Below are 15,429 nucleotides of genomic sequence, written 5' to 3'. Positions count from 1 at the left end.
ATTGCCCCAAGCATCCCTATGGTATGGACTCTTCTATATGAAGTCAAGAATCCCTGGACGTTTGCATATCCATTGTCGCACAAATAGTAACAACCTACCATCGAAGTCATATATTTCGTTAATAAATTTCAATTTAAAACATTAATGCAAAAGGAATCCAATAAAAAAGAATGGTGAAATAATATGACTATATTAAACAATATTTTATCCTCTTTCAACTTTAAGTCCGTCATCACGTGATAATGCATCACGAAGAACTCGAGCATTCGCACCCGATCCTTCCCACCCACAAAGCGCATAAATGAAGTTCATATCTCGGTTGCACACTCCCAAAACATTCACTACTATGGTTCTTTTTCTGGTTCAGTACTTTTCCTTCTCTAAAATAGTCACATTCACATTTATATATGTACCATCTAACGCACCAACACAACCCTGCAAAATAAGTTACAAAATTATGAATAATATGTATCAGGATGTCTACTAAAAGGTATTGTACGTACAACATTATAAATGAAATTTGTAATAAGTAGTATTCATCAAATGTTCATATTACCTTGAACCATTTCCACGTCTCGTCGGTGCAGGTTTCATCTACAGGGGAAGGTTTGACAAGCAGTATAGTATGTAGCTTCAGTACTAACCCCAAGACTTCATGGAAATGTGTGTTGATTGTTTGACCACTTCGTATATAATCATGACCGATCACTCGGTTTTTTTTATGATGAGCCAAAATGGACAAAAACATAGCCACCTTTTCTTCAATCCTAACATATCTAGAATGATCCAGTCCACCGACATGAGTTAACAAGTAACATAGTTTTGCAAATGAATTTCTGTTCATCCTAAAATTAACCACACATTGAACATCTCTGGTTTCAATAATTCTTCTTAAATGGTTCATTTGTGCATTCATTCTTCCCGTCATGTTGTACGAAGCTGACGTTCTACGTTATTGACGACGTCGTTCGGCGAGTAATCTCGTGCGATGTCTTGTTAAAAGACAGACCATAAAAATTGTACGGATCATCAGTTGGTGTAGCAGCAGGAAAATTCTAATGTTATGACGTCTACGGTCCATTTAGCATACTTACTTACCAAATATAAAAAATGTTAGATCAAACCAATACATAAATTAACAAATCTTAGAAATATTGTTAATAAAATTAAAACTTTTGTACATCATCATTACAAATACAAAAATATTATACATGTTATAAAAAAAAATATTTCTTGTACAACACCCGAAGAGAAAATGACAACAAATGTCTACTAAAATCTAAGACGAGCTAAATTTTTTAGGATTTTTTTAAAAATATAAATTCTCAGTACAATAGAAGAACACACCAAACAAACGACAACATAACATTATTCTTTTGTACAATACATTCTTACCAGAAAGCGAAAACACAAAAACATAAATTGCTCAAAAATCTACTGTCAAAGGCGTTATGTAACAAATCCAACATCAATAATCACACGTAGCTTAAAAGCTGTAATTTATCAAGTTTTACCTTCGAATAAGCTTCAAATTTCTTCAGATCTATAATAGAAATGAGGATTTGGTAGTCCCCCGCCGATTTCAAAGTTCTTCAGAAGCGGTCAATGGCAAGAGTCTTCTGAAAAAATTAGGAGAATGACGTAAAAGAAGACACAATTGCAAATTTGATATTTAAAATCAGGGGTATTTAGGTCATTACTCTTTTATGGTGTAGTCGGATAGTTTTTATCCTTCTTCGATGTCTGGATTTCTTCTCCAACGCAAACAATAAAAGTTGTCAAAGAAATAGTCAATGTCAAGTTTAAAAATCAAAGCAAACAAAATATTAATAATTTATCCAACCTTAGTACTATTAACCAAACTAGGCCATAGAGTACCAGTTTTATCCACTGACTTATCCTAATAGAAAATATATTTTTACAATAGACTGATATTTAAAAGTATATAATAATAATAATAATAATAATAATAATAATAATAATATTTACCATGTTCGTACAAACACATCAATTTAATGTGTAACAAAAGTGAAATATACTTCTTGAAAATCAAGTTATTCTGCGAGTATTTTTTTTTAACCGTAATTAACTATTTGTTAGAGAAAATGATATCTTCAAATGTATTTCAAATACACCTTAGCATATCATTTTCTTAAAAAAAACAGTTGACTAAATTTATTTTATAAATTTTCCCTTTATTTTTTCACCACCACTTAGATGAAATGACATAAAATCTGTGTTTCCTGGTGCATCAAAGGTTCCAAGTATTGATTGGGAGGCAGAACTTTAAACCCAAAACTCTGTCTCGCGAAAATTTAATGCCACAAGCATAGCTTAAAAAACCGAAATTTTGAGAGGGTTGAATAAAGACCGAGGTGATAATGGCAAAGACATTCAATGGAAATAGTAATGGAGTTATTATATTTTCTTGTGATCATATGCTGCTAGAATCATTTATATTGTGTATGGATTGATAATTTCAAATATATTTTTGTAGTTTAGAGAAAGACGACCATAAACTTCAAATCCGTATCTTTCATGTTTACATAATACTTCATTTTAGTTAAAATGGATTTCAAGTTCACCCAATAATGAATGCATTTGAAATTCATTCTATTTTTGTGTGACAATTATGTAAATAAGTAATGAATGGATGAACAATAAAAATTTAGTCGAAATCCAAATCTATCTATCCAAATGCAACCTTAGTTCTCCTTTTGTTGAGTGCATTATTATTGATTTAAAGAATTTTTTTGCATTCGAATGTCGCGGACATCAATCCATATCCTGCTAATCAGCACTATTGTGCTTGAGAGTTGCTCACTTATTTTCTAGTCACTGTTGTTTGATATAATTTTTATGTACTCTTTCTGTGACACCACGATTTTTCCATATTTTGAATTTTGAGATCCTTAGAGGAATTTATTGATCAAAATAGGGCTTGGAAAAATTATATAAAAAATTGTTATATTATGGATTTCCATTCAGAAATTTTTACAAGTTCTGATTAAGATAAATTTATCCGTGATTTTGGAAGTAATAAGGCCGAATTTATGATTTTTGTGGGCTTAATTTTTTTAGTCGGGAAGAGGTTGGAAAGACGTTAACTGCTTTGGATGCATATATATGAATGAAGCCAAGGCTGCAGCATGTCGAGCTGAGTTGGGAATGAATTGCATGGGACTACGAGTTTCTGTTCGAAAGCCTAGACGAAAATCAAACCTCGATTCATAAGTTCTTGAATTTAAAATTAAGGTTTTTGCCCTGAAAAGCTCAAGTTTTTATTAGATTTCTTGGTTTTTATTTCTGTCAAAATGATTTTTCTGTAGTTTGATTATTTCATCCTTGAGTTTTTTTAAGATATCTAGTATTTTGTCTGGTCAAGTGTCACGTCTCGAAACCGAGGTTAGTCGATACCGACGTTGTTCAACAATCACATAATCGTCAAACAACAAGCCTTGTAGTTCAGTATAAACCAAAACCAGTCTATTTCATAATTAACTCAAAATAATCTTGTCTTACAGCGATAAATTCCAAAGTGAAATAAAATTTGCGGAAGCGTTGTACAACTTGAATCAAAACTTAGGAAGAACATAAACGAGAGAATCTTCATATCCCGAAACTTCATCACCAACACCAAAGCATGTCTTATTCATCCCCGTTTACTTGATCTTCGTTCTTATCTGGGGAGAGATATAAGGGATGAGTGTTTTGGGAAACACTCAGCAAGTGGGGGCCGATCGATTACCACAAGTACATATAAATATAATTTAAAACCCAGATTGAAAAATGATTTTCAAAACGTAGTCTCTCATATCAGATCAGAATCAGAATCGAAATGCGAAACAGAGATTGTCAGACAATTCAAAACAGAACAAATCAGAACAAACGAAAACACTGTTATTCATCTCGTTTTCCATGGTCAAATTGTCCCCCATATGTTAGTCCTCTAAGGGATGAGGCCAAAACACAGTTTTATACCCACTGATGGGGGCCAGACAAAACACAGTTTTATACCCACTGATGGGGGTCAAAACACAGTTTTTTATACCCACTGATGGGGGTCATATAAAATGTACAATCGTCGTTCCATATCCCACTCGAATCATAACAGTGCAACACATAATTAGATGTATCAAACAACACTTATCGGAATTTTTGAATGAATTCAGTGGAATCAAAGAACATCGGAAGAAGGAACATATCGTTCATCGATCGAAATTTTATGAAATATTTAATAGCATTTTTCGAAAATGGTTTGACACACACATACAAGCATTTCATGAAACACTTATACAAAGTTTAAATTACAAAGAAATACATAGCAAAAGCCTACTTACTCTTGGTTCAAATTTATGATTCGAACTTAACCGATACTTCGGTAAAACTTGGGTCGAACAAGAGCATAATTTGGGTAGCACCTCAGTCACGATTTGGGCAGCACTTTGACAGCACTACAATGGCCGAATGCAGCCTCTCCTCTTTGCTTGAAGTGGTCGAGAGTTAAGAGTGATTTGAGAGGATTTTTGGTGCCATTTGACTCTAAACCAAAGCCACTATTTATAGGCCTCCATGGGTAAGGTGAATGGTCACTACATTCAATGTTATTTATCTCACCTTAAATATCATTATTCATGGTCATTAACCTCCTCTTAATGACACATATTCATGACCATTAACCTTATATTGAAAACACTTATTCATGGTCATTAACCTCATCTTAATGACACATATTCATGATCGTTAACGTCATATTTAAAATACCTACTCATGGTCATTAACCTCCTCTTAATGACACATATTCATGACCATTAACCTCATATTTAAAACACATATTCATGGTCATTAACCTCCTCTTAATTATCATTATTTTGCTCTTAATATAGGTGGTTTTATTGGTTAATTTATTGTGGTTTAAATTAGTCGTTAAAATGATGATAAATTGTCAATAATGAGGGGGAAAATGATTATTCAAAATTCCAAGATTATGATTGCTTGGAACTCGAAAACGTTGTGCCAAAATGAGCTGAAATTTCCTATGACATATAAAGGTCTTTCCGTTGCAAAATTTCGGGTCTTTTGTCACGCCCCGAGACCGGGGTTAGTCGACACCGGCGTTATTCAACAATCACATAATTGCTAAACAACAAGCCTTGTAGTACAGTATAACCAAAACCAGTTTATATCATAAATACCATAAAAATGAAATCGTCTTTACAATAATAATTCTGAAAACAATACAAATCTGCGGATGCGTTTATAACTTAAATTAAAACTCACAAGACCATATTCTTAATTAAAATTCTTCATGCGTCCACTATCAGTCCAAAAACTGGTTTTCGATTCTTCTTTCTCTATTTCTTCTTTTGATTTGTTTGGGGAGTGTAGAGTAAGGGGTGAGTGATATGGTCGTCACTCAGTAAGCGGGGGCCGTTTGAGCACAACATAAAAATATTTACACAATTTTCGAAAATAACACATAAACATATCATGTTTTTCATAACATATCATCATATTCATATCATAACAGCACTGCGATTCTTCCACCTTCTATGGTTTACTGATATCAGTCTCTAATTTTTAATCATCTAAGGGGGCGAGGCCATAAAACGGTTCTATCCCACCGTAAAGGGCCATATGTTGGGATTCCCACCCATTTTCAGTGAATCTTCACAGTGCCAACACGTAAACGTACCAAAATTGCATAAAAAACCGTAGAAATAGAATGACGGTGCTCGACCGAATTTTTCGAAAACAAGAAAACACATAACCAAAATTTAAGGATTTAAAACTAGCCCACTTACCTTAGACTGGAAGAAAACGTAAAGAACTTAGAAACCATAGAAGAATCATGCTTCGAAAACGCATCAGCACATCTACTGAAAAATCATCCCCCTTGTAAAATTCCTTACACCTTATTGAACCGTTGGATCGAACTCAAACTTTTACAGTACGTTCAAAGTATGTCAAATAAATTATGAACGGTGGAGATCGGGTTTGAAAGTTGTTTAACCTGTTCATGTATGAAAAACCGTAGGTATGCTGTTTCTCGCCTAAAATCTGAGCAATTTTCTTATGATGGCTATAAACAAAAAACTAACCGTTGGATTTGGTTGAAATTTGGATATGTTGTTTAAAACATATGAATGCATATTTTGAACGGTGGAGATCGGATTCTGAGCATTCAAGCGAAAGAAACGAATTTCTGAACATGGACAGAAATCTGATGACTCGTGCAGAATTTTTGGGAGAAAATTTCGAAAATATGGAGAGAAAACTCGAAAATTGAGGTGTGAAATTTGAATGAGAGGGTCCTCCTATTTATAAGGGTGAGGTGAAAATCTTACCATAACTAGATTGATACTCTTTTCAAAAATTTGGAGATGCTCCTTCCATAAATTCGAGATAATCATTCCATAAATATTGATATGCTTCCTTGTTGAGAAAATCTACCTTGTATGTAATATTTTCTTCCAATTAGGTGGATGTCCAGCGTTAATTCATCGTGTATCTTGCACTGGATTTCGATTTCCATTTATTATTTGTATTTTTGAATTTATTATAACTCGAAAATAAATTCTTATACATGTCTATATTTAATTAATTACGTGCCCAAAAATTTGGGTTCTCACATCTTTAAATCCCTTCCTCCTTATTAGAAGTTTCGTCCTCGAAACTTGAGCTAGCTTGATGTAGATATGAAATGATTGATAAATTTGAAATTTTAATCAATGTTGAAAGATCCATGGCTCGAGTTCAATGGATTCAAGGAAAAATTTAAACTTGAATCCTATAATATGAATGGTACATTTCAAAACACAAGTAGTGAGATGTAAAAACAAAAATATGGACGAGAGTGTCCTTATTCAAAAAAAACATGTGAGAGCTTAATCTACTCAGTAACGTTTCCGTCTCCTATCTCCTCGTTAGCCTCTTCTCCTTGTGCATTTAGTGGTTGTTGCATATGCTCGAGTGCAATTTGTTGGTTGGCGATTTCTGCACTCAAGTTTTGGTTGCTGAGCTCAAGTTGTTGCACATAGTTTCCCATTTCATGACAATACGTATTGAACTCTAGTTCAAGTTGGTCACAAAACCATTTCTTAGCGTGATAGTAGTTGCACCAAGCTTCGGAGGTGGCAACCATTTGTTGACCATACTTTTGTTACTCTTGTAACTCTTCTTTGTAATCTTTGAGTTGCTTTTCCACAAATTTCTTGTCGAAAGTGAGTTGTCCCTCTTCTACTTGAAGGTGATCCCTAGCTTTCTTCAACTCCTCTTTGTCATGAAGTAAACTCGTAATGGTACCCCTAAGTTGCTCGATTTCGTGCTCGAGGTTGCTAAAGGTCTTGGCTTGGGTCATAATTTTCGATCACAAAGTTGAGCAATCTTTGTTCAAGACTAGCTTGAGGGATGGTTCGAAAATATGAGATGATTGTGAGTCTTGATTTGACTTTCTTAAATCATGATAAGATGTTTATATAGATACTTTAGAGAAGCTATATGGTAACCTTTTTAAGGCCATTAATTCAATTTTTAATTGTTATAATTAATACTTAGTTGGGTGCAAAATTTTGGGTTAATGAATGTTTTTACATTTCTAAAATAAGAAGCATTTAATCACATGTCAAATATGAGATGGAATTTTCGAAAATATGGCTAAGATGGATTCAAAATTTTTTTATTTTTTTTATTTTTGGGTGAATGTGAAGACTAAATTATAGTGTTTAAGGTAGCTTTCAAAATTTATAGATCGATAATGGTGTTGCAAAAATTGAAGGTAGGTAAATGATGATGCTTGATTAAAATAGACATCATTGAATGGAGAATTTTCGAACAATATATGAAAATTCTAAAATATGGTTAGGATTGTATAGGAATAAGTAGATGAATAAATAAAATTTTAGAAAAAAAGACACGATACATAATCCACCAAAGAAATCTATTATATATTTAGTTCTTAATAGATAAGTGGCAACTTACAAATGAGGAAATAAAAAAAATTTGAGATGTGAATTATTCCTTTATTCAAAAAGAATTTATATAAATTAAATTATAGATTGTAGACACAAAGATGAAACGGTCCAATCAATTGCACTAATATTTATTATGTTGTTATGAATTTTATCAAACAAGAATTTAATAATAGTTTAAGACTATTTTTTTACAAATGAAAATTTTGTTATTTGACATTAAAAATAGAATTGAGAATGATGTTTCAAATCAAGAACATATATTTTCAAGTTAATAACATATATTTATATGTGTACATATATTTGCTTAAAATCCTAAATATAATTTGTTAACTCTATTAAAAATTTAGTCATGAGTATCACCTCATTACTTAATTGTCTATCTAACTTAAACCCGAAAATTCAGGACTTAAAACTTTCTATTGATGATTTAATACAGATACTAGTCCCAAAATTAATCTAACTTAAATCCGAAAAATAAAAATCTCAAATTTTCTATTGGTCATTTAATATAAAGACTAATCTCAAAATCGATTTCCTATAAATCCCAAAATCTTATCTTAATTTTTTTTTCCGACCATGTGATTTAAACACTAGTTATCAATTATTATTATTATTGTTATTATTATTATTATTTTGTATTTGGACCCTGCACCAATATAAAGTTCTTAAAAGTCAAACTACGACCCAATATTGTCAAATTAACTTAAATCTCAATAATAATATCTTATAAGGTTGAAATTCCAATCGTCCGATTCACATTAACAATAATTCCCAAAATTTTTTATTTCTCAAACTAAATCCTACTTCCCCGTCAAAGACTATGAGATTTTATTATTATTATTATTATTATTATTTTTTAATGTGCCTATGCATATGGATAAAAATTTCGGTACAGAATCAATGACATATTCAAAAAAAATGTCAGAATATTTTCATATGAATTAAAAATAATTCATGTGAACCAAGGAACAATTGGCACAGAATTGGATTTCGATTTTCCTATGCGGAGTTAGAAGTTCTACGAGAATTTTCAAAAATGGCAAAAAATGAGCGTGGTTATGAGGGGCGTACGAAGCCATTTCCTGAAAAACAATGGAAGACTTACAAAATGATAAGGTCGTGAATAAACATCAAACGGTAAATTTTAGAGTCATCTCATTCGAGATTTGATTCAGAAAGGGTTCAAAGATGGAAAATTAGAGAATTGATGTATGGTTTGAAGATTATACATCGAGAGCAGTCCAGAATAATTAATGGAATCGAATTCTTGAGTTTCCTATGGGAAGTCACAATTTTCAAATCAAAGATTGGGGTGGACATGAATGACTAAGTTTTTGCCAAGATCTAACTTTGTCAAATTTTGTCTATCGAAATCCCCAGCCGGATTATGAACCTGGTGGCTCTGATACCACTTAAATGTCACGCCCCGAAACCGGGGTTAGTCGACACCGACGTTGTTCAACAATCACATAATCGCCAAACAACAAGCCTCGTAGTTCAGTATAAACCAAAACCATTCTATTTCATAATTAATTCAAAATAATTTTTTCTTACAACGATAAATTCCAAAATGAAATAAAATGTGCGGAAGCGTTGTACAACTTGAATCAAAACTTAGGAAGAACATAAGCGAGAAATCTTAATATCCCAAAACTTCATCACCAACCCCAAAGCATGTTTTATTCATCCTCGTTCACTTGATCTTCGTTCTTATCTGGGAGAGATGTAAGGGGTGAGTGTTTGGGAAACACTCAGCAAGTGGGGGTCGATCGATTACCACAAGTACATATAAATATAATTTAAAACCCATATTGCAAACTGATTTTCAAAACGTAGTATCTCGTATCATATCAGAATCGGTATCGAAATGCGAAACAGAGATTGTCAGACAATTCAGAACTGAACAAATCAATACAAATGAAAACACTGTTATTCATCTCGTTTTCCATGGTCAAATTGTCCCCCATATGTTAGTCCTCTAAGGGGTGAGGCCAAAACACAGTTTTATACCTATTGAAGGGGGCTAGACAAAACACAGTTTTATACCCACTGATGGGGACCAGAACACAGTTTTATACCCATTGATGGGGCCATATAGAATTTACAATCATCGTTCCATATCCCACTTGAATCATAACCGTGCAACACATAATCAGATGTATCAAACAGCACTTATCGGAATTTTTGAATTAATTCAGTGGAATCAAAGAACATCGGAAGAAGGAACATATCGTTCATCGATCGAGATTTTATGAAATATATAATAGCATTTTTCGAAAATGGTTTGACACACATATACAAGTATGTCATGAAACACTTATACAAAGTTTAAATTACAAAGAAATACATAGTAAAGGCCCACTTACTCTTGGTTCAAATGTACGATTCGAACTTAACCGATACTTGGATAAAACTTGGGTCGAACACGAGCAGAATTTGGGTAGCACCTCAGTCACGATTTGAGCAGCACTTTGACAGCACTACAATGGCCGAATGCAGCCTCTCCTCTTTGCTTGAAGTGGTCGAGAGTTAAGAGTGATTTGAGAGGATTTTTGGTGCCATTTGACTCTAAACCAAAGCCACTATTTATAGGCCTCCAAGGGTAAGGTGAATGGTCACTACATTCAATGTTATTTATCTCACCTTAAATATCATTATTCATGGTCATTAACCTCCTCTTAATGACACATATTCATGACCATTAACCTTATATTGAAAACACTTATTCATGGTCATTAACCTCATCTTAATGACACATATTAATGACCGTTAACGTCATATTTAAAATACCTATTCATGGTCATTAACCTCCTCTTAATGACACATATTCATGACCATTAACCTCATATTTAAAACACATATTCATGGTCATTAATCTCCTCTTAATTATCATTATTTTGCTCTTAATATAGGTGGTTTTATTGGTTAATTTATTGTGGTTTAAATTAGTCATTAAAATGATGATAAATTGTCAATAATGAGGGGGGAAAATGATTATTCAAAATTCCAAGATTATGATTGCTTGGAACTCGAAAACGTTGTGCCAAAATGAGCTGAAATTTCCTATGACATATAAAGGTCTTTCCGTTGCAAAATTTCGGGTCTTTACATCAAGGGTATTTTAAGTAAATACATTTTAGTAAACTATGTTTGAAATTGGCTATCCAGAATTTTTAAAGAAAAATTTAGCCGCAAATTAGCAAGTTAGTATGGGCTCATTTACAAACAACTTTGTACCAATGGATTCCAAATATATTTATTTTAAGCAAAAACTTGTGTAAAACGGTTTCACGGGTCGTATTTTGTGAGACAGATTTTTTATTTGGGTCATCAATGAAAAAATGTTAATTTTTATGCTAAGATTATTATTTTTTATTGTGAATATAGGTAGAGTTTTGACTCGTCTCACAGATAAAGATTCGTGAGATCGTCTCACAAGAGACTTACTCTTTATTTTAAACGTATTTTTGTTGTTTCAGAGAAGTCAAACCATGTACTTCAAATCTATTATTTGGATGTTTATATAGAGTTACATGACAGATAAGATGAATTTCAAATTCTCAATATAATTGTTTCATGTGAAGTTCATTATATTTTATTTAACTAATGAGCAAAACATGGATTTGAGATTTATCTATTATTTCATTATTAACAATAAAACTATAATAGAAATACATATATTTCAAATCTACTCTGAGTAGTTTTTAATAGAAGATAGTGTAAAAATTCTTAATTTCTGCATATGAATCGAATGAGATTATCCATGGCCTGCACTTTCTTATTGAAACATGCACCTCTTTATTTTGGATGGTCTGCATCTATGATACAAAATAGTATATCTGCTTCTGAATCAGATTAATATAAACTTCAGCCTGAGTACTTCGTAGACTTTTTTGGCTTTCTATGATCGAAACCTGGAGATGAGAGTCCACCTAAACTAACATTATTCCTTGGTTAAAGAAGTAGAGAACTTTTTTTACCATTAATAAATGGCTCGGCATTAAGCATCTTCATCGCACCCGGTGCAAAGCTAGGTATGCGATAAATCGATAGCCTACTAACATCAGAATCATGATGGACATATCCATCCATAAATGGCTTAAACCTACTGACTTTATGGGAGGATAATCTGCGACTCCGCAATAGACTCTCTTTCCGCACTCATAGAAGTCATCCTTGTTGTATTGAACCCCAAGAAGTAATTTGTAACAGTAGTAGCTGTAACTCAGGTATTTTAGCCAAACTATGAATGGAGGAATTTGTCTGACATAGTATCCTCCAGCAATAAGGAAGACCAAAGTTGTTACCGAGGCTAAAGTAGCAGCTTGCTTGACATCCATGAGTATGGCACCAAATGCCAAGCCAAGACTTTGTGAAACAAGAACGCTTAAAAGAACAACCAGGAGGGAGAGCATAAAGGTGGCAGGGTCGGGTTTAAGGCCACCCATCCAGTAAAAGATTAATGTAAATGCTGTTGGAAGTGAGAGCTCCAGAGGAAGATCTCCCACTGTTCTGGCTAAAAAGTAGGAGGAGAGGCGGTACATGCCAGACGACCTTTCCTTGATCAGCATGGTTCGTTCTTGAGGGAAGGTGAAAACAGCATTGTACAGTGGGTAGAAGCCCCAAAACACGGAGAAGAAGAATAACATGGCAATCTGCGTATTGAAGTAACTCTTTATTAGCTGTGACATAGTTTGTAATGTAGCCATGTAGGAGTAGACGACATGTACATTTGACAACGTGATGATTCATGGAATAATTTGGAGTATTGGTGTGTAAATACAGTGTCAAAACTTTCTAGATAGTGTTTTGGAAATTTGTTTTCTCCGATGCGGAAGCAGAGAAGGGATATATTTTATGGTTGTGGAGAAATTCTTACACGGTCATCGATGTGAGATGATGGAGTGTGCCACCATAGAAGTCCACCAAGTATTGCCATGCTTATTACTTGGAAGATTCTTAACCTGTTGAAGGATTCAAATCTTCGCTCACGCAGTCCTCGTAAGAGGAGGATCTTAAATTGATGCCACCAAGTTGTGCACCACTTCTCTGACGTGATGTAGAATCCTGCATGATTGGAAAAATGATTGAACTGTTGATCAGTAGTCAAACAGCAGAAAAAAAGTGGAAACATTAAATCATCTTGGAACCGAATGTCTTCCTACTCGAGAGTGAAAAAAAGTTCATAGAATTAATACGAAGACAAAATAATGAAATCTCACTTTTAGAAGTTTCCTTATTGCAACTGTTGATACTGACTTCTGAACTGCCTAACTCCATTTTCAGCCTTGTAGAAATGTTTTTGTCATAAGCGGAAATTAGAAATTCTCGCACATAAATTGGATCTTGTTGCATGTTGTCACTGTGGCCAGTGGCATGCTGGAAGTCGGGTCCAATTCCTGGAATGTTGTGTTATATTCTTATCCATATATTTGCAAATGATAAAGACACCAATTCATATTCCAAAATCTCTTTATATTTCTTCATATCTTTAACTAGGAGAGGTTCTTAGCTAGAAAGTGTTGATTTCATTATAAGAAGTGATTAACGTGCGTTAGAAATGATCCATAAATTTCTCATGAGATTGAAAAATGCAAGATGGGGGCCATTTAACTCCATTAATCAAGCCAAATACCGTTAAGTCTTGCGAGTTTCATTTCTCTTGTTGAAAGAACATGGCTGTAAATGTCTTAATGCCCTCACGCTTTAAGTTATCAAGTAATATTCTCATGTTAGACAAGTGTTGCTTAGAGTATAATTCTTAATTACCATTGGCAAGGTCAAGCAAGAGATCAGCTGGGTTGACAGTGATGGATGTCGAAAAACCAATTGAAGCGAAGTACTCCAACGCATTTGAAGCAAGGCCATAGTAGATTGGGCAGCCTTACAGCAAGACTACCTTGTCAAACATATGATAAAGCCTGCTTGAGGGCTGATGTATGGTGGTTATAACAGTTCGACCTCTGGTAGCTAGCCCTTTGAGTGTGTTCAAGATCCGGTGAGCTGTGGTGAGTCAAGACCAGAAGTGGGCTCATCTAGCAGCAGTAAGCTTGGGTTGATTAGTATTTCTTGACCTATACTCACCCTTTTCTTCTCCCCACCTGATATTCCTCGGAACAGTGGCCCCCCTATCATACTGTTTTGACATCTAGTTAACCCAAGCTCTGTTATGACATGCTCCACATGCTGTACTATTTTTTCTTTGGTCAGGCTGTTGGGTAACCTTAGTAAGGAAGTGTATAGAAGAGTTTCACACACAGTAAGATGTGGATATAGGATATCGTTCTGTGCAACAAATCCTATTCGACGCTTGATAGAGCCTGAAAATAGCTGACCATTGTAAGTGATCTTTCCTGACAACCTCCCAGAAAGGCGGCCTCCGAGGGCTGTGAGTAGTGTGGTTTTTCCACTACCTGATGGACCTAGCATCGCCAATATTTCTCCAGGACAGACCATCCCTGTGAGCCCATTGAGTATTGTTTTCTCTCTACTGCTTGATATTCCTCCACTACAAGTTCCTTTTCCTTCAAGATTCACTTTGTAAACAACTTCTTCAAACTGTAAGTTAATAGGAATTTTCTGTAGATCAGTGTCATAGTTACCGATGGCTGTAACTTGAAATTATCTGATCAGTTATTGTAGGAAAGCTTCTCATAATTATTCCTTGTTTTTACTTTTGTGGCATGCAAGTCAAAAACTATGTCGACTATTCTCTAGCAGCCTATGTATCTTTCAGCATGCGAGTAGTCTGGTAGCCAGCTGGGGGAGGGTGGGAGTGCCGTTACGAGTTTCAATAAGTGAGCTTTGTGTGTGTACGTGAGGGGAGCAGAGTGAGAAAGAAAGATGGACCGTTAAAGTTATAGGGTATACAGTCCCTAGCAGAGAAGATTCTGAATTGTAAGCGATATGAGCTATGTCACAAGCCTCCATCGGCACTTCATTTGCTGGTTTTGGTGCCACAGGACAGAGAGGCATGGCCAATTTTTTATGATTCTAAACTCTGTTGGTGGTAATATGCCAGTAATGTGCAGAGATAGAGAGAGAGAAAGACACGTTAAAGAGCTACTTTTAACTTTGTTTCCTAAGTGAACTGGCTGGTCCAATTATATAGGTAGAAACTTAGATACAGGGAAAGCCTCTCTCTGGTGGGATTCTACCTTTTCTCTTTTAAAAATTACATTTTACATGGTCTAAATCTGTTTTATGTGATCTCCTCGGGTATTCCACTTTCTTTCTTTCTTTCTTTCTTTCTTTCAAAACTGATGTTTGTTAGCTATGTAATTTCAACCTCTAAAACTAAGTTCGGCTCTGCTCATATCCTATCTCTATCAGGCTTTATTCTTTATCTAGTTTACACAAAAATTGCCACACTTTGTATTATTAATGATGAGTATGATTTTGTGAATTGAACCACTTGACTCGTGACATGAGATAATAAATTGAAAGATATGGACGA

The 15,429-nt window shown here is 34.2% G+C and overlaps 1 pseudogene; it reads right to left on the bottom strand.

Annotated features, from left to right (window-relative positions):
- Positions 1 to 11,809: 11,809 nt before the first annotated feature.
- Positions 11,810 to 15,148, bottom strand: LOC142542972 (ABC transporter G family member 14-like; annotated as a pseudogene).
- Positions 15,149 to 15,429: the final 281 nt, after the last annotated feature.

This window comes from Primulina tabacum, chromosome 4, assembly GCF_025594145.1.
Source record: "Primulina tabacum isolate GXHZ01 chromosome 4, ASM2559414v2, whole genome shotgun sequence".
Lineage (NCBI taxonomy): Eukaryota > Viridiplantae > Streptophyta > Magnoliopsida > Lamiales > Gesneriaceae > Primulina > Primulina tabacum.
The sequence above is the reverse complement of the archived record's forward strand: the minus strand, read 5'-3'. Positions and strand labels throughout refer to the sequence as shown.